The sequence below is a fragment of the Ranitomeya imitator genome, chromosome 5, assembly GCF_032444005.1.
Source record: "Ranitomeya imitator isolate aRanImi1 chromosome 5, aRanImi1.pri, whole genome shotgun sequence".
Classification (NCBI taxonomy): Eukaryota; Metazoa; Chordata; class Amphibia; order Anura; family Dendrobatidae; genus Ranitomeya; species Ranitomeya imitator.
Window position 1 is genome coordinate 43,986,708 of NC_091286.1, and position 23,823 is coordinate 44,010,530.

Genomic DNA, 23,823 nt, shown 5'->3' on the forward strand with positions numbered 1-23,823 from the left:
CCAACGACGGACGTCGCTGGATCCGTCGATGTCTGATTTTCCGACGCAGACAAAAATGTCTCTTTGGACGTTTTCTCCAGACGGATGCACAAATTCCGAAGGATCTACTGCACGACGAACGAAACGTGAGGCCATCCGTCGTAATCCGTCGCTATTACAAGTCTATGAGAAAAAGACGGATCCAGCGGGCAAACTTGCTGGATCCGTTTTTTTCACAAACTGACGGGTTTTGATGGAAACAAAAAGACGGAAGTGTGAAAGAGGCCTTATTGAATCAAGAGCCCATCCAGCTCACCTCATCATCAAGACCAGCTTGAACAATGCTGCTCTTGATGAATTGGACCTATTGTGATTTTAATTCAAATTTGAGCAGTTTCATGCAGATGTCATCTTGTCGACAAGAGAGGAAAGTGGTGAAATTTTTGTGATCGTCTATAAAGATGTGTGGGTGTTGTAATGGAAGTATTGGACTCCTGTTCATCTAAAGGCCCCTTCACATTAAGCGACGCTGCAGCGATACCGACAACGATCCGGATCGCTGCAGCGTCGCTGTTTGGTCGCTGGAGAGCTGTCACACAGACAGCTCTCCAGCGACCAACGATGCCGGTAACCAGGGTAAACATCAGGTAACTAAGCGCAGGGCCGCGCTTAGTAACCCGATGTTTACCCTGGTTACCATCCTAAAAGTAAAAAAAACAAACACTACATACTTACCTAGAGCTGTCTGTCCTCCAGCGCTGTGCTCTGCACTCCTCCTGCTCTGGCTGTGAGCGTCGGTCAGCCGGAAAGCAGAGCGGTGACGTCACGGCTCTGCTTTCCGGCTGACCAACGCTCACAGCCAGTGCAGGAGGAGTGCAGAGCACAGCGCTGGAGGACAGACAGCGTTAGGTAAGTATGTAGTGTTTGTTTTTTTTACTTTTAGGATGGTAACCAGGGTAAACATCGGGTTACTAAGCGCGGCCCTGCGCTTAGTTACCCGATGTTTACCCTGGTTACCAGTGAAGACATCGCTGGATCGGTGTCACACACGCCGATCCAGCGATGTCCGCGGGAGATCCAGCGACGAAATAAAGTTCTGGACTTTCTTCAGCGACCAACGATCTCCCAGCAGGGGCCTGATCGTTGGTCGCTGTCACACATAACGATTTTATTAACGATATCGTTGCTACGTCACAAAAAGCAACGATATCGTTAACAATATTGTTATGTGTGAAGGTACCTTTACACTGAGATCAGATCCTGGAGGTCCTGATCTTCCTCTGGTGACAGACAGGAGGAGATATTTTGAAGGACTCTATAAGGACTTCCAGGTACCAGATCATCATACCCACACAGATGCAGCGTCCCAATCTCCAAGGAGCTCACTTGGATGAATTAGTCGTGAGTAGAATTAAAGAACAGCATCTAAACTTGAGTGAAGTCCAAAATCTTTTTTTATTCTGCCAAACACAGTGCAACGTATCGACGACATCAGGTATGCTTGACAAAGACTGGTATTGCCGAAGCATTGCACTGTATTTGGCAGAGTAAAAAGAAGATTTTTGACTTCACTCAAGTTTGGATGCTGTCCTTCAATTCTACTGAGGAGGAGGTATTTTGGTTAGTGTTTGTGTTAAACACTTCTTTTATAGCAACCAAGGCTGTATCTCCTTGTCCTTTTTATTGCTTCTGTACATGTCTCTTTGGAGATGTCTTATGTTATATACATACTGTTCTTTCTTGGTGTTCTAATATTTCAAAGTCTTGTAGCCTTTGTTCCCTCTAAGCTGTGCACTCTGGAAATGGTAGAATTAAAAATACCACACTCTGTAGACAGGTATATCTGTAATTGGGCTCATTGACCTCATTACTAGGTTGTTTTAACGCTTCCAGATTGCTCAGCTTGGAGGGAACACTGATTATAGCCTGTCAGTGGTACGCTGTACATTACGCCACTTTCTATGGTAACTCCCTCCTTCTATTGACCGTAGCGTCTAAGACTCTTAACTACTGGGATTGGAGTTATCTTTGATCCCTGCATTTGTGTCTGGAGCAGATCTGTGTAATGCAGCTTTGCTCCAGCCACAATCTTCTGGATACACCGGGGCAGGACCTAGGAGATGATTATGTCTGGGGATGCTTTGGGTACCGGCACCCTCATGACTCTGATGTACACATGCTCAGCCAAGCGTGCATTCATTCTGAATTCTTAGTTGAATGTTCATGTATTTTCAGTGGGGAAGGGGGAGTAAGCCGCTGCCACACACCTGCTGCCATTTATCTTTATGGAGAAAAAAATATAGAGTGTTTTAAAGAGAAACTAATTTATTATTAATTAGTCTTTGCAAAGTTATGAATGTTCATACTCTGCTCCATTACATTATAGGCATTGTCTGGTCTAAATTCATTACTCTGCAGTCACATTTTATGACTGCAGACTTCTGAGTCCCCCAGTGCATGCACTGCACTGCGAGGATTTGCAGGTTTGTTAGCTGATACCGGCGGGTACGTATGTGTTATGATTACTCTCGGACAGAACTCGTCTAGTGTGCACGGCCTCACGTCATACACTTGTATTGATCGAGGCAACACTCACTGGACAGCCGCATCACTAGGCAAGGTGTGGCTTTGATCAATACAAGTGTATGGAGCGAGGCCATGCCCACTAGATGGGCTCTGCCCAGGATCATGCATAATCCAGAATCCAGTGAATCTTTGCAGCGCACAGTGCATGCGCTGAGGAGATCCAGAAGTCTACAGTCACACAGAATGACACCTTATTTTTCATTGTAGACTGGGTAACCCCTTTAACAAGATTCCTTTTATCCCAAACTCTATGTAGAAAGGGCTGTTTTAAGTGACTCATTCATGCAGTTAGCTGTTTTTCAACTCCAGGTGTAGCAAATATCCCTACTCCTAAGTGAGATGCTCTGCACCTCCCCTGCATGGTCAGACAATGTCCACAAAATCTCTCCCTGTCTGACCTGAACCTAGAGGTTATCCCAACACGGATATCTGCTAGACCTGCAATTCAAAACAGCTTCTCTAAGAGCATGAACGAGTCAGATATAACAGCTCTTTCTGCACACAGGTTGTGAGAAAGGAAAGCGAGAAAAGGTAATGGAGTATATCACAAAGATTCACTTATAACTTTGTAAAGACTGTAAGATAGCGCTTACTGAATGGATTGGGGGACACTCACTTGGCTGCGAGATTTAAGGCACACAGGAACACTTTCCACTTACAGTCTGTGTGGTCTATTTAGGCATCATAAACCGCCATGTTACACATCACACACATACAGTTCATAGTACACGGCTTCCTTCATTTGACAGACACTACACCCACCAGTTCTCCTCTGACTAGTTCCCGGGGTGTCCGTGCGCCGTATCAATGTTTCTGCCCACATAGCATTACACGACATTAGGTTACAGTCTCTAAACATGCCGGACCTCCCTCCGTCCAGTTACCGTGGGAGAACACAGAGTTCATTAACTTCCATTGAACAATCTGTTCTACTGGCAGATACTCATCTGCCCATAACCCCCTTTATCTGGAGTTACCTTACAGGAGCTGCTGCTCCACACGCTGACTCCTCGTCAGTCCTGACTCCTAGGGAAGCTGCCTAACTGGGATCACCATCTCGCACCATGTCTTGCTCACCAGGACACCCGACAGTTCCAGACCTGCAGAAGCATGGTAGCTTCCTCAACACAGTAGCCATCACAGGCTCTGCAGGACCCATTGCCTCACCCCGTGCTCTTCAGGAATCCGGTCCTACTCCCAGGACCTTTCAACACAGAGGCCATCCAGGTCCGTGGCCTCTCCGTGTGCTATTCAGAATGTCCGTGCACTCATAGGATCGCCCAACACACCGGCCTTCAGGTCCATGGCCTCTCCATGTGCTATACAGGAATCCAGTCCTACTCCCAGGACATTCCAACACACAGGCCATCCAGGACATTACACACTGACAATAGAGGTCCACACACTCTGACCATGTGACCAGACCTCAGTCACATTCTATCACTGTAGCCACCGCCACAGGTGGGAGGTGTGTGTGGTTAGTCAGACCCGCCCAAGCTCTCTGACTAACCCTGTAAGCCTCCCTATTAAACTACACAAACACTTGTGGGACTTCAGGTCCCAGAAAACTTTACTAGCTTACAGCACAGAGGATCTCCTCTGCGACACATACCGGCCATTCTCAATGACGCCGGTCACTGTCTCACCATCACAGTTACGCCCACTACTCCCATGCACTCCCATAGCCTCAATACGCCACCGTGTGTATTCTGAGGAGAACATACAGCTCCCCCTAGCTGTAACAGGGGTCACTGCATCACAAGACTGATTAATAATTACGTAAAAAAAAAAATGTGTTACTCTTTAAATTATAATATCCAATCCTCCTTTCCCCTGACATCAATCTCTATATACATTAGATGATTTGACAATCCCACCAAGATTATCAGATTCAGACAGCGAGAGTAACCGTCGTTTTTTTGTCATAAATCATTAGTACATGTGAAAATAAGAAACTTTGTAATATATATTTCTTATTTACAGAAATCCACTTTTTTTGTCCTCCAGGACTGAACCTTCATTCTCAAAATTTTCAGTTTGTGGGTATAATTTGTCTTTAGTGAATACAGATGATTCCATTACTGAGAAAGCAAATGATGGTTGGTGCTCATAAAGTTCTATAGAGAACTAAAACTTTAATTTTAGAAGAATGTCTGTGTCTGTCTATACTTCCTTCTTCCTAATCCCAGCACCAACTGTCATCTACCTTCTCAGTTATTTGACAGTCTGTATTCACTCAATACAAATTTTACAGATTTTATCCATGAACAGTGAAAATCAATCCAGGATGAGAAAGAAGCTGATTTCTCTGATAACTTTTTAAAATATCTTTTTATTGAAGTATTATTATAGCAATAATCATTAACAGATCAATTAACATTAACACGACTTTGCTCCTCTTGCAGCAGGCTGAAAATGTGAGTAAGAGCACTACAGACATAATAATTATAATCATGGAAAGATTTAAAGGGTTTTTTACTGCTATATAATATTACCGATATGTCCATCAAGGGTAATTTAAAGAAGACCTTTCACTTGCTAAAACAAATCCCTGTAAAAGTCTCTGAGGTCCCGTGATTCTGTCGCTCTTTTTATTATAGCTGTGCCTCACTCCATTGCAGAGATATTCCTTTATTGCTTTTGGTGCACACTGTGTGAAATTTCTGCTTGCAATCCAACTGGGCGTTTCTTCAGAGTCTACTCTGGGGGTGTGCTCTTTTACCTCTCTGTCCCAGATGCAACCAATCACACGTCAGCAGCTGATCTAAAAGTGTAGCAGTCTCAGATGCTGGAGAGTTGTGATTGGCAGCATTTGGACGGGAGGGGTGAAAGTGCACGCCTCCCCAGAGAGGTTTATGAAGAAACACCCAGTTGAACTGCAAACCAGAGATTTCACATACTGCGCTCCAGAAGAAACAAATGCGAATATCTCGGCAATGGAGTGACGTAGCACAAAATGAAAAAGAGCGTTGGATTCAGGAAAACCCAGGGGGTTTTACAAGGTATTTTTTAAGTACATGTCAGATCATCTTTTATGCTTGCCTGTAATTGACAACACTCATTTTACACAGTTTGCTTTGGAAGAGTTCAAACGTCTGCATATTTCTCTGTGAATGTTTGATTTGATGCGTAAATGCTATAGTAATTCAGCGGGTCTGTTTCACGCTTCTCTTAGTATTCACTTTTAGTTAGCGCAGAAAAAGGCTTGTTAGTTGCCTCTATAAAGGGATTATAAAATAAAAATAGTATACATTTACAATCAGCTGCAGAAAAAAAGGGCAGAGCTTCTTCATGATACATTTCCAGACATTTAAAATGCATTTTGTCCTAGGGGCAGCGGCGTATTAGTGCTCGTCTTGAGTAGATATTGTAATTTGGTGGTAGTTTCGCAGAGAAAATTACAGTTTTTGAATAGTATCTACAAAGTGCTTTCAGAATGAAGACGCTGTAGAAATTCTGAAATTATGTACTAAATGAATCCTAAAGTATTATCATTAGTAATACTATAATCTATTCGAAGCCCTAAAACGGATATGGCATTAATTTAAAGGTCACGATTGTATATTAATGTGCATCAATCCCAGTGTGTCACTAATCTAAGCAATATATATGACAACCTCATATCTCATATTTGTGTAGCCAAAAATAACCGGTATGATCGCTATTACTTTTTGTAACAAAAATCATATGCAAAAAAATAAATAAATGCAAAATTGATCATGACAAGATTGGTAGAAGTGACCGCATTCATGTTAGAGGGCAGTGGTAGAGTTGGGCAAATTTCTCAAAATTTGTATTCGGCAGATTAACTTAATTCAAAGGGAAAATACAATTTGCACAGAATAAATTTGGTGCGAATAGAATCTAGCAGGGGTTTAAAACAAACTTTAATACTCACCTCTCCTTGGCCGTCTCAAACTGAGTAGCTGATACTGTTTGAAAGTTTGAAATTTCAAACTTTCAAACAGTATCAGCTACTCAGTTTGAGAAAGACCCGGAACTGGGTCGAAACGTCACTTTTTTTCTTATCCTGCTGTATGTGTACATATATTTGAATGTCAAACACATGTGAATAAATACACCACTTTGCAAGCTATAACCCGAGAGAGTGCGGCTGTTTTCTCGCTTATTTGACTGGCATTGGGTTCTTCCCAAGTACAGCCTGCACCACCTGATTTGCTGAGTGTGCTCCATTCCCTTGAATTTATGACTGTCAATCAGTGTCGGGGCGTGCTCACAGCTGCCGCTCTCAGTGTCCGCCTTCATGACTGAAAGCTGTCGGCTCCCGGGAGAAACAAAGTAAATTTTTACCTGTGTGCCGCCCCAGTACTGTGGTCGGATACAGTTATATGAAAAAGTTTGGGCACCCCTATTAATCTTAAGCTTAATGTTTTATAAAAATTGGGTTTTTTTGCAACAGCTATTTCAGTTTCATATATCTAATAACTGTTGGACACAGTAATGTTTCTGCCTTGAAATAAGGTTTATTGTACTAACAGAAAATGTGCAATCTGCATTCAAACACAATTTCACAGGTGCATAAGTATGGGCACCCCACCAGAAAAGTGACATTAATATTTAGTAGATTCTCCTTTTGCAAAAATAACAGCCTCTAGTCGCTTCCTGTAGCTTTTAATGAGTTCCTGGATGAAGGTATTTTTGACCATTCCTCTTTACAAAACAATTCTAGTTCAGTTAAGTTTGATGGTCGCCGAGCATGGACAGTCCTCTTCAAATGATCCCACAGATGTTCAATGATATTCAGGTCTGGGGACTGGGATGGCCATTCTAGAACAGTGTAATTGTTCCTCTGCATGAATGCCTGAGTAGATTTGGAGCGGTGTTTTGGATCATTGTCTTGCTGAAAGATCCATCCCCTGCGTAACTTCAACTTTGTCACTGATTCATGAACATTATTGTCAAGAATCTGCTGATACTGAGAGGAATCCATGCGTCCCTCAACTTTAACAAGATTCCCGATGCTGGCATTGGCCACACAGCCCCAAAGCATGATGGAACCTCTACCAAATTTTACTGTGGGTAGCAAGTGTTTTTCTTGGAATGCTGTGTTTTTTGGCCGCCATGCATGACACCTTTTTGTATGACCAAACAACTCAATCTTGGTTTCATCAGTCCACAGGACCTTCTTCCAAAAAGAAATTAGCTTCTCCAAATGTGCTTTTGCATACCTCAGCCGACGCGGTTTGTGGCGTGCTTGCAGAAACGGCTTCTTTCGCATCACTCTCCCATACAGCTTTTCCTTGTGCAAAGTGCGTTGTATAGTTGACCGATGCACAGTGACACCATCTGCAGCAAGTTGATGCTGCAGCTCTCTGGAGGTGGTCTGAGGATTGTCCTTGACTGATCTCACCATTCTTCTCTGCCTTTCTGATGTTTTTCTTGGCCTGCCACTTCTGGCCTTAACAAGAACTGTACCTGTGTTCTTCTGTTTCCTTACTATGTTCCTCACAGTGGAAATTGACAGGTTAAATCTCTGAGACAGCTTTTTGTATCCTTCCCCTGAACAACTATGTTGAATAATCTTTGTTTTCAGATCATTAGACAGTTGTTTTGAGGAGCCCATGATGCTACTCTTCAGAGGAGATTCAAACAGGAGAACAACTTGCAAGTGGCCACTTTAAGTAGCTTTTCTCATGATTGCATACACCTGGCTATGAAGTTCAAAGCTCAGTGAGGTTAGAAAACCAAAAAAAGTGCTTTAGTAAGTCAGTAAAAAGTAGGTAGGAGTATTTAAAACAAGAAAATGATAAGGGTGCCCTTACTTATGCACCTGTCAAATTTTGTTTGAATGCAGATTGCACATTTTCTGTTAGTACAATAAACCTCATTTCAAGGCAGAAACATTACTGTGTCCAACAGTTATTAGATAAATGAAACTGAAATAGCTGTTGCAAAAAAATCAATTTTTATAAAACATTAAGCTTAAGATTAATAAGGGTGCCCAAACTTTTTCATATAACTGTACCTTCATAAAGCTATTAACCTGTGGGATAACCACATGTCTACAGATTAATAGCATTATCGGATAGTACAGGGTCCCTTAAAGGTGCATTTACACCGCATGATTATCGTTTCCTGATACTTATGCAGTGTAAACAGGCTGCCGATTACCCCAACAAACAAGCAGAATCTCATTTTACAAATAAACTAATCTTGTTTTCTTGCTGAAAAGATCATCGTTCTCAGCAGTGCTTTGTCCTTTGTAAACAGGACATGTGCTGCCGAGAAGAATGACCGCCTTTGTGCACTGAACGGTCTTTTACTGATCGTCCTATGCACATTACAAACTAGGGTGAAGAGACTTTTAAATGACTGCTGATCAGCAAACATGTCGTTTAACGCCGCGGATCATCTGGGGTAAACCTGGTCTTAGACCAGAAAAGGCAAAGTAAAAGTTTTAACGGATCATATAATTGCTCGTATCTGTCAGCTGGAACTGAGAAAATTCGACTTTTTAGGTTGGCCATCTACAATAGATAGCAGTAAGTCAAACGCTTGTTGGGCCTACAGCCATATTTGGATCCCTTTCACTTGCTCAGCCGAACATGTATGTGTTCTCAGTAGGAAGAAGGGAATAAAGATGCCCATGCACCCATGGCCGAATGTTCATACGGTTTTAAAGGGAAGGGGTAGTTGACCGTTTCTTCACAACCGACGACGGCTTATCTCCCAGAGAACTAACGGATCAAGTGTTTAAATTCAAACTTCCCCAACATTCCATCCCTCTACATCCTCGGCCAAACACATGGTCCGCCGGTCCCTCCATATTCAGCCGGTTCAGGCAACTTTAGCAATGGATTAAGGTTCCTAAACATATAAGGACTTTGGCAGCGTTTTACTTTCTTGAGAGCAAAAGGACTCGTAACTTCACATGTGGAGTTGGGAAGCCCCTGTACATGTTAGATGGTTGGTCAGTCTCGGGTTTGGTCAATATACATCTTGCATGCGAAGCTTTATGCAAATAATAAAGAAAAAGATCCGAATTTCATCTACAGTGATAGAAACTCTCCATCCCCCCTTAGAATATAGCCATACATAAAGTAAAGAGAAGTGTTTTACAGCAGCCATAAAGCAAGACGTTGCTCACTTTACAGCAGACTAAAAATGTGATGGAAGAGCATTACAGATATAATACTACTACTTATTATAAGCACCATCATCATCATCATCATCAGATTAAATGTTTTTTATTCCTTAAATCTCTTCAATGAGGGTCCCACCTCCAGGACCCTTCCACGTCTTAGTGCTCGTCTGTTTCCTAAACCTCTATAGACATCACTGGAGAGCTGTTGTAATTGGTGGCCGGTCACCTCTCCATTCTGCCATCTAATACATCTTGGGGAACCCTCTTCTCGTAAAATGTTGGACTTTTACCTATCAGACATCTATAATATTTTTTGTACGAGTGTCATAAAGGGATTGTCCTGGATTAGACACACATATGTTTTCTACCAGAAATCACAATTATGGGTTATGTCTTATAGTGCAGCTCATTGAGCCCACCCTCTATTTCAATTTTGGGGAAAAAAAACAGACATATATTTTCCAGTACTTTGTAAGTTATTAAACCCCTTTAATACTAGTGAACATCTCAATGTAAAACCAAGAAAACGAAAGCAATTGTATTCTCCTAAATGAAAATGTCACAATACAACATTAAATACTCTAAATATCATGGACCTGATCATGCTGGTGTATTTACTATGCAAATCCATTACAGAAGGAACGTAGGAATCGATTACACAAGGAATGTAAAATTCTGCTTAAAGTCCAGCTAAAGAGTAAGAGAGCTGATGAGTCCAAGTGTATTTATTCTCTGCCCACCTAACCTGACTGACAGCTGCAGTTTGTACTGAGCAGTGTGAGATTTCAGCAGCAGCAGGGAGGATGGACACTGAGGGGCTGTCAATCAGGCCAAGGGGGCAGAGATTGAGTTTTAAGTGTTACTATCATTTTGGTATTTTTTTTTATATATTAAAAGCACTGCATAATATTTCTGATTGGCGGGGGATCGATTCCTGAGACTCCTACCGATCAGTCCACTATGAAGTGCTGAGCTTCCGCATGAACTGTGCGCACAGAACACAGACCATTGTATCAGCTCGATAGTACGTCTATAGGTCTGCACAGAGGTGTACACAGGCCCTTAGATGGACTATTGAGCCTGTACAGTGTGCTGGGGACGCAGATCATGCACAGCAGTGTTTTGACTGATCGGTGGGGTACCAGGTCCTGAGACTCAACCACCTATCAGTTAAAACGCTCGGAAGACACTATTGGATTTATAACGTAAATACATCGGCTTCAACAGGCCTAAGAGACCTATTTAATAATGCATGTAAAATCGTCAGAGGTTTCTGGTTTTCATCTTATTATTTTTAAATTATCCAGTGTCACGATGTGACTGAAGCGGTGTGACTCGACCCCACGAATAGTTGGTCAACGGACGTCACAAACTCACCAGGGAAACAATGAGAACGGTGGGCCCTGCCGATAGGGAACGGGGAAATGGACACCTCCTGCACTCACCTGAGGATGTGCCCTGATCTCACTATCGTCCCTATATGGGTTCTTTCGCCCCCTCGCCGAGCAGGATACCTAATCCCTCACTTGCCCTGCTTTTGTCCATAAGTAGGGAACTGGCAGTGCCACCACTGCACTAATACAACAAAAGGTAAGGTAAGACAGACACCAAAAGGGACAGGACACAAAATGCAACACTTGGCTCCCTGTGCTGAAAAGCACCACACAGCAGGGTAAGGCACCAGAAAAGCGAACTCAACAGAAGCACCGCTGCGCCCAGAGAGCTCCTCACTCAGGCTTGGTCACTGAAGATTGCTCTGAACACCGACAGTCAGCTGATGCATCAGGTGACCTCTTGAAGGATGGTGGGAGTGGTCACCACCCACATCAGCTGACCCAGCAGCAATGCAATTACACCAGCAGGCCAGTGGGGAAAAACTGCATTAACCCCCGATGGCCTGAAAGGAAAAAAGTTTTAAGTTGACAATTCCAGATCGGCCACAAATCCAAAAATGGATTGTGACACCCAGTGAATGATGTTTGTTAGGCTAGTTTCACATTTGCGTTTAAAAACGCAGACTTTAAAACGCACCCGCAGGTGGTGAAAAAAACGCATGTAAACGCGTACAAACGCTGCGTTTTTTAGATGCATGCGGTGCCGCATGCGGTTAAAAAAAATGCCGCATTTGTACGCGTTTACATGCGTTTTTTCCTGCATTTGCGCTTTTGGTACGCATGATGAGAAATTTCACAAGAGAAAAATCAAGATCCAGACACCGCCAATGGGACTACAGAGGGCGTGTGACATGACTCTGTGGACCAAAATATGGAAAAATTGTAGCTCTCAAAATGTGGTAATGCAAAAAATATTTTTTGGAATAAAAAGCGTCTTTTAGTGTGTGACAGCTGCCAATCATAAAAATCAACTAGAAAACCCGCTATAAATAGAAATCAACCCCCCTTCATCAACTCCTTAGTTAGGGAAAAATTAAAAAATTGTATTTATTTCCATTTTCCCATTATGGCTAGGGTTAGGGTTATGGCTAGGGTTAGGGCTAGGGTTAGGGGCAGGGTTAGGGTTAGGGCTAGGGTTAGGGGTAAGGTTAGGGTTATGGCTAGGGTTAGGGGTAGGGTTAGGGGTAGGGTTAGGGTTAGGGTTATGGCTAGGGTGAGGGCTAGGGTTAGGGGTAGGGTTAGGGCTAGGGTTAGGGTTTGGATCCCTTTATCACCTTGATGGTGGGGGGTGGCTTATCAGTGTCTAGACTTGTTTTTCTCTATTGAAACGCATGCATTCAAAAACGCAACCAAACGCATGTGCTTAAAAACGCATGCGTTTACATAGACAGCAATACTTTTTTTGATGCAATCGAACGCAGGCGTTTTTTTGCGGCACAAAAACGCCTCTAGAAATTACTATATGTTGCATTTCCGCACCAAAACGCAAGCATCGAAACGACGCATGCGTCGTCAAACGCGGCCAAACGCGTACAAAAAAAACCATGCGTTTTTAATGTTAAACATAGGAAAATAAGACGCATGTGTTTATATGCGTTAAAACGCAGCGGCAAAAAACGCGAATGTGAAACCAGCCTTAGATGGCATCATAGCAAGGTTTGGTGGCTTCCCACTAATAGGACTTATTGGCTAACAGGGGTCCAAAGACACACGTCAGTGGCTCCATTGGGGCTTCTGTCTGACGCCCCTAAAAATGGAAGTCAAGTGGAACCTCTGAAGGGACAATTACCTTTAATGAGCCAAATGGAGTCACTTTGCTCTGTCTTTGGGCATTGTCTGCCTTTCTGAGGCGCGCACAAAAGCGTGATCAACCACTGATGTCTATGCATCATCTATCTACTCAGGTTTGAAGAGACAGAAACCCTGATTCCAACGATGTGTCACTTACTGGACTGCTTACTGCAATTTGGTTAAAATCTTTGTTTTCTCTGCTGCAGATCTAGCAGTTCTCTGAATACTGAGCTGTTTATAACCCGCCCACACCACTGATTGGCTGTCCATGTACACTGTACACAGAAAGCTGCCAATCGATGGTGGGGGGCGTGGTTTGGCTACTTTACAGCAGATTTACTAGTCCTCTTGTGATAATTTCCTGCTGATAAAACAATGATTTTATAAAAAAAATACAGTAAGCAGCCCAGTAAGTGACATATCGCTGGAATCAGGGTCTGTCTCTCCACATTATGCTGGTGGCAAAATCCTAGTAGCAGATTCTCTTTAAATATAAGCACTGATGTCATTATTTCTTGCATATCCTTGTCATATATCTATCTGTCTAGTGCTTACTCAGTGTCTGCGTGCTGATGATTATTCCTGCCATCTTGCGCACTTGCCCTGCCTCACCGCATCTCTCCCTTGTATTCCGATGACTTATTATACTATTTATGTTTTCTTGTCCAATTTACTGGTTCAATCCCAATTAATCTAACACCTGCAAATCAGCAAGGCTTCCCTGTGGCTGCCAGAAAACCAAGGGAAGATTTACATCTATTACCCGCAATCTCATTTTCTTCAAAAACTGAAATGAATTGCAAAGTTTCAAGGGTCATGTTTTGCTTCTTTACACCACCTTGATACGTCCCCCCCCCACTCCTTCAAATAGAAGTTAGTGTTTGCTTTACAAAACATGGAAAAGCTTTTAAACTAATGTATTTGAAGTAAATTTGCAGTAAAAGTGAGGACACCTGCTGTTAGGAAAAGTGTTTGCAGATTTGGTACACTTATCCGTCCCCAATAGAGGGAACTAACAAGCAAAAGTGCAGTACCGGCAGAGTCCTATAGATGGCAGCAGTTACTGTAAATTTAAATGGCTTTACTTTTGCCAAGATGGAAAAACGCGGAGAATAAACTGCGGGATCGTCTGCGAAATAGGATCGCAAGGGGAAGTTTTTGGTTTCTTTTTAAAAATTTTAAGTAGCTTATCTTTTCTTAAAAGTCCTATGTCACACTTTTAATTACATATCACCCGATAACTTGAGAGAAGGTGAGAGGCCAATAGCACGACTAAGACTTCTCGAGTATTATCACGGACATTGTCTGCCAGGGCGGGTGACGTTCAAAAAATACGGTTACTGTAAAATTAGGCAGGAAAAAAAAAAAATCACAGAACGAATCTTTTTGTGGTGTTCAAACCTTGCCCAAAATTGTATCACAAGAAAATAAGCCATGAACCCCTTCTGGAAAGCAAAGAATAGGTGTAGTAGTGCAGAACCATTTGTATCAGCACGTTTCTAGCTCAAGGGAACGAGCACGCGACATTTCTTAGACGCCGACGTATTCGCTGAGTTTTTGAAGCAGGTGTTTTTTTGGTCATTTTTGCTGCGCCTTTTTTTTTTTTTTTTTAATATTATTTTGTATTTAATTATTTTTTTAATCGTGGATCTTAAACAGGAGCCGCCTAGAGAGTGACCTGCTCACTTCTTTTAACCGCTTCACGGATTTTGAAGACTAAAGTGGTTTAAAGAAGCCCAAAAAGACAGAACGTGGCCACAGTAGGGCTCTGTGACATTGCAGTGCGTCTGGTTAAGTCTTTGTAGCTTTTTTTAAACACTTTTTTTAGGTGGATTTCAGGTACGGAATCACATGCACATACAGTAAAGCTGCCAAAGTCTGTGAACACCGCTAATTGTGGCCACCACCCGCTCCTGGTACATTTTACCATAACGATTGTTCACAGTGGTCAATGACTGACTGCTGCTGACAACACCGTGATCTGTTAGGTTGGATTTATCTTCCACTGAAAATACAAGTGCGCAAGATCGGCTTCATTCGGCCGATCATTTGCCTCTTTTTCCAAGTCTGTTGTGGTTATGTTGTGCTTTTAACTGTGTTTAGTGCTGTTCCAATTTTTTTCTTCTTTCTTTTTATCTATCTATCTATCTATCTATCTATCTATCTATCTATCTATTATCTATCTATCTTTCTATTATCTATCTATCCTCTATCTATTATCTATCTATCTATCTATCTATCTATCTATCTATCTATCTATCTATCTATCTATCTATTATCTATCTATCTTTCTATTATCTATCTATCCTCTATCTATTATCTATCTATCTATCTATCTATCTATCTATCTATCTATCTATCTAGCTATCTATATAGTAAAAAAGGAACAGCACAATAGTTCACAGTGGGTGCCAGGCCTCCAGGCAAACAGTCTAATACTTGCCAAACTAAAGAGAAGAAAAAAATGAAGGCAGCACTCCAATTGTTTCAGGTGGAAAAAAAGGGAAAACATTTTTATTCCGCCCCACTCATCCTGGGCAACGTGTCGGCTCCTCCTGAGCTTGACAAAGGCCCAGGAGGAGCCGACACGTTGCCCAGTATAAGTGGGGCAGAATATTTTTTTTTTCTCTTTTTTCCACCTGAAACAATTGGAGTGCTGCCTTCATTTTTTTCTATCTATCTATCTATCTATCTATCTATCTATCTATCTATCTATCTATCTATCTATCTGCCCATATATATGGGGCAGACTACACATGTGTGCACCACCGCTCTGCCAATGTTTTTGGCCTTTCCTACTATACGAGTTGTTTGCTCTATAACTGGACGTGCACCATTTCCTGTATTGATTTGTGCTGCTAGTTCCTCTTTTTTATATCTAACTACCTCTATCGTTATCGATAGTTATCATAGTTATAGTTATTGGTCTTCCTATCTTTGTATGTTGTGCTCTCTGTCTTATCTCTATCTAGAATTTCTCAGTTTCAGGTTTATTTCTTTGTATCTCTGTAGGATTTATTTTTTTGATCCCCTCTTTCTTTTCTGAAATCTTTGCATTTCATAGTAACATAGTAACATAGTTAGTAAGGCCGAAAAAAGACATTTGTCCATCCAGTTCAGCCTATATTCCATCATAATAAATCCCCAGATCTACGTCCTTCTACAGAACCTAATTGTATGATACAATATTGTTCTGCTCCAGGAAGACATCCAGGCCTCTCTTGAACCCCTCGACTGAGTTCGCCATCACCACCTCCTCAGGCAAGCAATTCCAGATTCTCACCGCCCTAACAGTAAAGAATCCTCTTCTATGTTGGTGGAAAAACCTTCTCTCCTCCAGACGCAAAGAATGCCCCCTTGTGCCCGTCACCTTCCTTGGTATAAACAGATCCTCAGCGAGATATTTGTATTGTCCCCTTATATACTTATACATGGTTATTAGATCGCCCCTCAGTCGTCTTTTTTCTAGACTAAATAATCCTAATTTCGCTAATCTATCTGGGTATTGTAGTTCTCCCATCCCCTTTATTAATTTTGTTGCCCTCCTTTGTACTCTCTCTAGTTCCATTATATCCTTCCTGAGCACCGGTGCCCAAAACTGGACACAGTACTCCATGTGCGGTCTAACTAGGGATTTGTACAGAGGCAGTATAATGCTCTCATCATGTGTATCCAGACCTCTTTTAATGCACCCCATGATCCTGTTTGCCTTGGCAGCTGCTGCCTGGCACTGGCTGCTCCAGGTAAGTTTATCATTAACTAGGATCCCCAAGTCCTTCTCCCTGTCAGATTTACCCAGTGGTTTCCCGTTCAGTGTGTAATGGTGACATTGATTCCTTCTTCCCATGTGTATAACCTTACATTTATCATTGTTAAACCTCATCTGCCACCTTTCAGCCCAAGTTTCCAACTTATCCAGATCCATCTGTAGCAGAATACTATCTTCTCTTGTATTAACTGCTTTACATAGTTTTGTATCATCTGCAAATATCGATATTTTACTGTGTAAACCGTCTACCAGATCATTAATGAATATGTTGAAGAGAACAGGTCCCAATACTGACCCCTGCGGTGCCCCACTGGTCACAGCGACCCAGTTAGAGACTATACCATTTATAACCACCCTCTGCTTTCTATCACTAAGCCAGTTACTAACCCATTTACACACATTTTCCCCCAGACCAAGCATTCTCATTTTGTGTACCAACCTCTTGTGCGGCACGGTATCAAACGCTTTGGAAAAATCGAGATATACCACGTCCAATGACTCACCGTGGTCCAGCCTATAGCTTACCTCTTCATAAAAACTGATTAGATTGGTTTGACAGGAGCGATTTCTCATAAACCCATGCTGATATGGAGTTAAACAGTTATTCTCATTGAGATAATCCAGAATAACATCCCTCAGAAACCCTTCAAATATTTTACCAACAATAGAGGTTAGACTTACTGGCCTATAATTTCCAGGTTCACTTTTAGAGCCCTTTTTGAATATTGGCACCACATTTGCTATGCGCCAATCCTGCGGAACAGACCCTGTCGCTATAGAGTCCCTAAAAATAAGAAATAATGGTTTATCTATTACATTACTTAGTTCTATAGTAACATAGTAACTGGAGTTCACTCATTTATCAATGTAGACATTGTACCACTGACAGTGAACAGTTTGAGGGATTTTCTTTATTTTCTTTCTTTCTCTTTTTCTCTTTCTTTCTCTTTTTCTCTTTCTCTTTTCCATTCTTTCCTTTCTTTCTTTCTTTCTTTCTTTCTCTCTTTCTTTCTTTCTTTCTTTCTCTTTCTTTCTCCCTCTTTCTTTTCTTTCACTCTTTATTTCTGTATTTTCGTTTTGCTTTCTTGCCTTTTTCTCTTTTTTATTTTTCTTTCGCTGTTTTTCTTCCTTTATTTTTTTTTTCTTTATCTCTCTCTTTCATTCAATTCTTTCTCTTCCTTTCCTTTTTCACCATTGATTCCTTTTTTGTACTTTTTGCGACTTTCTATGTCTGTCCGTCCATCCATCCATCCAGTCAGATGATCACACATAATTTTAGGTATTGTCTAGTTCAGGCTGTTTCACCCTTTCTGAAGCTTCAGGAGTTGTGATGACTTCTTTTTGGCACAGTTATTGCTTCCACAGCCGATGCCGACAACCAGAGCGGACTGCGCAGGGCCGAGTAGCTGCCAATGGTGACGGGTGTCTCATCTAGTTTTTTATCCTTGCTCATGACTTAGAATAATGCCAGACAACCCCTTAAACAGCTTTACAGTTTATCAATATCTACATTTTGCAGTTTCTCTAGTTTGTTCTCCATTAACACAATCCCAGTAGCGATAAACATTGTTCCTCTGGGACATTTTTAGACTATGATCTGCTCGCTGAATACACTTTGCCCCTTCTACCAGTATCACACTTTCTTTAAGCCAGGGCTGAAGTGAGAAGCGTAAATGTTATGTGCGTATCTCCTTGTAAAGAAATTATCACACTTTAGAGGCTCAATCATAATCTCGCCCCAACATTCATCAGCCACTTATCCATTTCAAGCTTTTCTAAAAAAAAGATGACAAATATTTTCTGAAAATGTGAAGGGTTTGTACACCTTTGACTTTCTTTGTGCTCCTTTGACTTTTCTTGTGCACTTTTGGTGACTTTTTTTGTGCACCTTTGACTTTTCTTGTGCACCTTTGGTGACTTTTTTGTGCTCCTTTGACTTTTCTTGTGTACCTTTGGTGACTTATTTTTTCCTCCTTTGACTTTTCTTGTGCACCTTTGGTGACTTTTTTTGTGCACCTTTGACTTTTCTTGTGCACCTTTGGTGACTTTTTTTGTGCACCTTTGACTTTTCTTGTGCACCTTTGGTGACTTTTTTTGTGCTCCTTTGACTTTTCTTGTGCACCTTTGGTGACTTTTTTTGTGCTCCTTTGACTTTTCTTGTGCACCTTTGGTGACTTTTTTTGTGCTCCTTTGACTTTTCTTGTGCAACTTTGGTGACTTATTTTGTGCACCTTTGACTTTTCTTGTGCACCCTTGGTGACCTTTTTTCAATAAATTAAATGCATGTATTTTTTTGCTACAAAGCTATTTTTGCAACTAGGTTTCATTAAAAAATGTTGCCTTGCTTACCTTCTATAGCTGCTATGTTGCACTGTCTATTGCTAGAAATATACTGCAAATAAATCCCCTATTGAATTTGGTATTTATTTTATTCTCTACTTCTATACAAAGCAAGTCCAAATGTTTGCTTGTTGAAGTGAATTTGCATCTTTCAGCCAGTCATGTGACCCAGGGTACAGAGTTCAGAAGGTGCCGAAATAAAAGTACCGTATTAATCCAGTGCCTTTCACGTCTCCACGCAAAGAGCTTTCCTGATTGTCTCCAGCCGCTGCTATGGGTGTCGTTGTACAGTTTTATGACCGTGGGCAAGTTCCTTTATCTCCTTATGGCACAGGCACATTTTGAGATCACAATCTATAATGATGGTCCAGAGGGGTAGGTCATCCGACCTATTCCTTCTCTCGACAGAGTCGGTGATTTTGGAGACGTTGTAAACTTCATAATAAGACATTGGGAAGATGGATGAGTGTGTGTTGAAATCTGATCATTATTTGACATATTTTTCAAGCCAAAGACAGATTTTATATTTTTGTTTTACATGTTGTACTATTTTTTTTCTTTTTCATCCAGGACATTCAGGTTTGCCAATTTGGAAGAATTATGTTTTCTGGAAAGGAGTCAAATCCAATCTTTTCCTACTGTAGTATCCTAAGTCCACATTACCGACATCCGTCTTGTGATAGAAATGTACCAGCACATTATGCGCCATTCACATTTCTACACCCTATATTTTAGGCTATACCACCCCCAACTGAGTACTGCCCTCTTATGGCTAAGAACTCGATTAGCCTAAAACTCCATTTCCATGGCCATCCTTTCCCCAGGGCAGTCCCCAATGTTCTGTAAAGATGGCAACTGTGCAATTTCAACCCACAGGGATGTCTACGTTTGTACAAATCAACCTCTGCTCTTCTGTAGTTGGTATCATGCTCAGAAATATTCTAAAAATTATTTAATTCTTCTATAATGCATCATTATATCTGAGAAAAAGTTATCACATTGATTTTAGAAGGGGATATTAAGTCACTGAATGGGGTTTTAGACCTCATGTGCATAACAAACTCACCGCCATACAGTGATTCAGTCTAATTGAATTACTAAAAGTCAAATTTCTAGGGTAAAATATCAAAATAAGGTCAGATGGCTGCCCAGGGATCTGCTGATCCGAACTTACAACCTCGTATTTTGCTATAACGCTGTACAATGGGGTAAGAAGACCTGAGATCTAAGAAACTGGCCTTATACAGAGTCCATTGAGTAAAATGGACTCTGTAGTAAAAGTATCACTGACAAATTCCTTTTAACCCTGCTGTTGTCTTCGGTCGAAAACGACGACCTTGAACTTCAATATTCTTTAAAATATTCAAGATGCGGCTCTGAAACCCGTGGCCGACCGACCCATCCTCATTTAAGTCAATTAACCACAAGTTTCAGAACCGCATCTTGAACACCCCAAAAAGTACCAAAGTTCTAAATCAGTCTCCCCAGACCGAAGACAACAGCAGGAAACCTATCGCTTCAAGATGTTGTTAATCTGCAGGAAACATGTCAATCGCAAAGTAAGACCACCCACCGGACTCCTAAACATAGTAAAAGCAGGAATTCAAATGCAGACAGGATACGTTCTCGCAGTTGCCACAGATTTGATGGAGATACTGATATTCTTTGAGCAGCTTGTTCTACATTATCCCAGAGATGCTCTAGGATAAAGATTTGGAGACAGAGAAGACCAAATCTGTGAAAATTTGCTGCCATGTTCTTAGAACCAATCCATGACCATAAGACCCTTGTGTATTGGGCCATAATGCTGAAAGTTTCCTTCTGCTATGAAGAGTTGAACTTGGTCACAATGTTTGAGACTCCCATACACATTAGACTAATGTCGGCTGAACCCTCTGAAATTGACAGGTTCAGCCGGCAGTCTAATGTGTATGCGAGTCCCAATGAATAGGTTGTCGGGTAGAGGAGAATCCAACATGTCTGATTTCAGACTGCCTATTCCTATGTTCTCATAAGCTGCTGACCAGCAACCAAAGCATCGTTCGACTGGCTGCCATCTAAAGTGTGTGGCGGCCTTTAGGCAAACCTTAGGCCCCTTTCACACATCAGTTTTTTGCTATCAGTCACAATCCATCGAATTTTGAAAAAAACGAATCTGGCGACTGATGCCGCCGGATCTGTTTTTTTCTCATAGACTTGTATTAGCGACGGATTGTGACGGATGGCCTCACGTTTCATCCGTCATTTGCCAGATCCGTCGAAAATTGTTTGTCCGGCGGCTGGAGACAACGGACAAAATAATGTTTTTTTTGTGTACGTCGAAAAAACAGACAGCGACGGATCCGTCGCTGTCCGTCATTTGCTCAAATGGAGGCCTATGAGTGCCGGATCCGTCAAATAACGGAATCCGGCGACGGATTTTGTTTTTTTTTTAACTGAGCATGTTCCGATTTATATAGTATCCAATTAGCCAGATCCGCTAGTTGGATCCGTCGAAAAAACGAATCAGTCGCATCAGTTTTTCACAATATGCGACCGATATGCTCATTACTCAGTAATGAATATGCGGCTCCACCCCTATGGGTACCACGTGACCGCTCACTACAGGAAGAAGCTGCCGGGGAAAAGACGTGCACGGACCGCGCCAGGAGCAGGTGAGTATTAATACACAGCTCCGCTCCCCCTCCCCTGCTGACTCCTGGGTATGACTCGAGTATAAGCCGAGAGGGTTACTTTCAGCCCAAAAAAGTGGGCTGAAAGTCTCAGCTTATACTCAAATATATATAGTATTTGGTTTCATCTGACTGCTCAATGATCCAATGTTTGAGCACTTTTGCCAGCTGGGGTCTTTCTGTGTCCTTCTACAGCAATGGTGCTACAAATGATTGTCAGCCCATCTGTACTACGATCCAACAGGTTGTTTCTTGGTTCGATTTCCAGCATTGTAGTTGGCTGCAGTTTTTTTGACTGCACAATAAAATTCTCCTGTCAGTAGTGTGTCACGCCAGCCTGGCAGATCTGGGGGTGAAGATCACTGCATATTGTGAATCACAGATCTTCCATTTAACCTGTGTGTTTGGATCCCATATTAAATGAATTTGGTTTCCTTTGGTGCTGAAGAAGTTAACAACCCTTTCTATTCTGGTCAGAAACATGCAGCTCCATTTCACCTGCTTCTGATCTGGTTGTCAGCTCTTCCTATAAAACCTGGCCAGACCCTCTCTGTCCTGCCAGTGAAAGTTCTGCTTCCTTGCTCTTAAAGTATGTGTCCACGGACTGGATTACATCCGGATTAGCTGCGGATTGAACAATGCGTACAACCGCAATGTTCAACCCGCAGCGTCCAGATGTTACAGCATAGTGGAGGGGATTTTATCAAATCCCATCTCCACTATGCATGCGAGCACGCATCCGGCGGCCCTGCGTTTACAGACATGCGGTGCGTCTTTTTAGAACACAGCATGTCTGTTTAAATAACAGGGTCCTATTTATAGGGTGCAGCGATTCTGGATGTGTGTAATGAACACATCCGGAATCACTGCGCGTACAGAAGGAGGTGGTGCTTTGGGCAGAGCGGGTTTTCCGGTCTGTCCAATGCGCCGACAATCCAGACCGTGGACAGGCACCCTTAGAAGCTGTGCTGAATAGGAATTTGTGTATTGGAGATTCATCTTCCTGTGCTGTGTGCTAAAGCTAAGTAGTTGAAGTTTGAAGTTGGAGTTGTGGTGTTCTGTAGGTTGCTGTTGTATGTGTGGGTTTATCTCCTGGTCCCTTTTCCCATTCAGTTTATTCCTCCCTGTCCCTATCCTCCTCCCATTTGTTGTTGAGTGCTTTTGTATGATAGAGGTTTTCTGTTATCCCTGTTTTATCTTTGTGTCTGGTTTACCTTTAATTTCTGTCCCATGCCTCATGGGGTGGGGGAGGGGACAGATTAGAGTTTTTACATGAGCATAGTAAGGTCGGAGACTCAGGCCTCTCTACCATTAAGAGTACCCCCAAGACAGGGATAGTTAAGGTTCCAGCTGCAGGAACAGTTTGAAGCCACTCTTCCTTTCTGAAGACCGTCACAGCGTGACAACTCCTTTCTTTAGAATGAATCTCGATATCCTCCTCTGACCATTTTTGAAGTTGGCTTGTTTGTGTCCACATGATTCCTTATCACTGAATGTTTTTCCTCAATCACACTATCCTTGGTGTAAAGGATGACATTTTATGACACCTTGGACCCAACTAGTCTAGCAGAAATAGCCATAGCTCTTTGGAAGTAGCTCACTGTGCTCAATTTTCCCATTCTAATGTGGAATCACATTATAGTGGTTTTCCAAATGTCAAAAACATTTTTTAGCTATGAAACGATTAAAAATAATAATTAGTGTCATACTTATTTCCAGCAATCCTACAGATCCAGTAGAGGACTTTCCGAATGGTTTTCACTTGACCTCCCATTCTAGATCCATGGACTTTAATCTGGAGTTGGCTTCTTTGAAGCTATAAGAGCTTCCACACTTCTAGGAAAGGTTTTCTAAAAAAAATTTGAGGTGTCTGGAGATTTTTGCCCATTCATCCAAAAGAGCATTTGTGAGGTCAGACACTGCTCCTAAAATGGTGTCTACCTGTTTGAAAGCCCCTGCACGGGTGCAGCCTGTAGTTGACTGTAGTGGACAAGTGACTAGAAGAGCAACATCCGATGATGCTCTCTACTCTAGCCACCTGCCCTCTGCAGCCAATTACAGGCTGCAATGGTGCTGAAACTTCCATATGGGGTAGACACTACTTCTGGAGCCTGTGGAGACCTCTGCAGTGGATCGAGGGTCCTTTGGAAGGCAAGTATGCCTCTATTTTATTATTTTTAATCAATC

The 23,823-nt window shown here is 42.0% G+C and overlaps 1 protein-coding gene across 1 annotated transcript in view; it reads left to right on the forward strand.

The window, feature by feature from the left end:
• The window catches only part of CAMKMT (calmodulin-lysine N-methyltransferase), a 553,085-nt gene that overhangs the window by 166,457 nt on the left and 362,805 nt on the right, over window positions 1-23,823 (forward strand). The window lies entirely within an intron of this gene.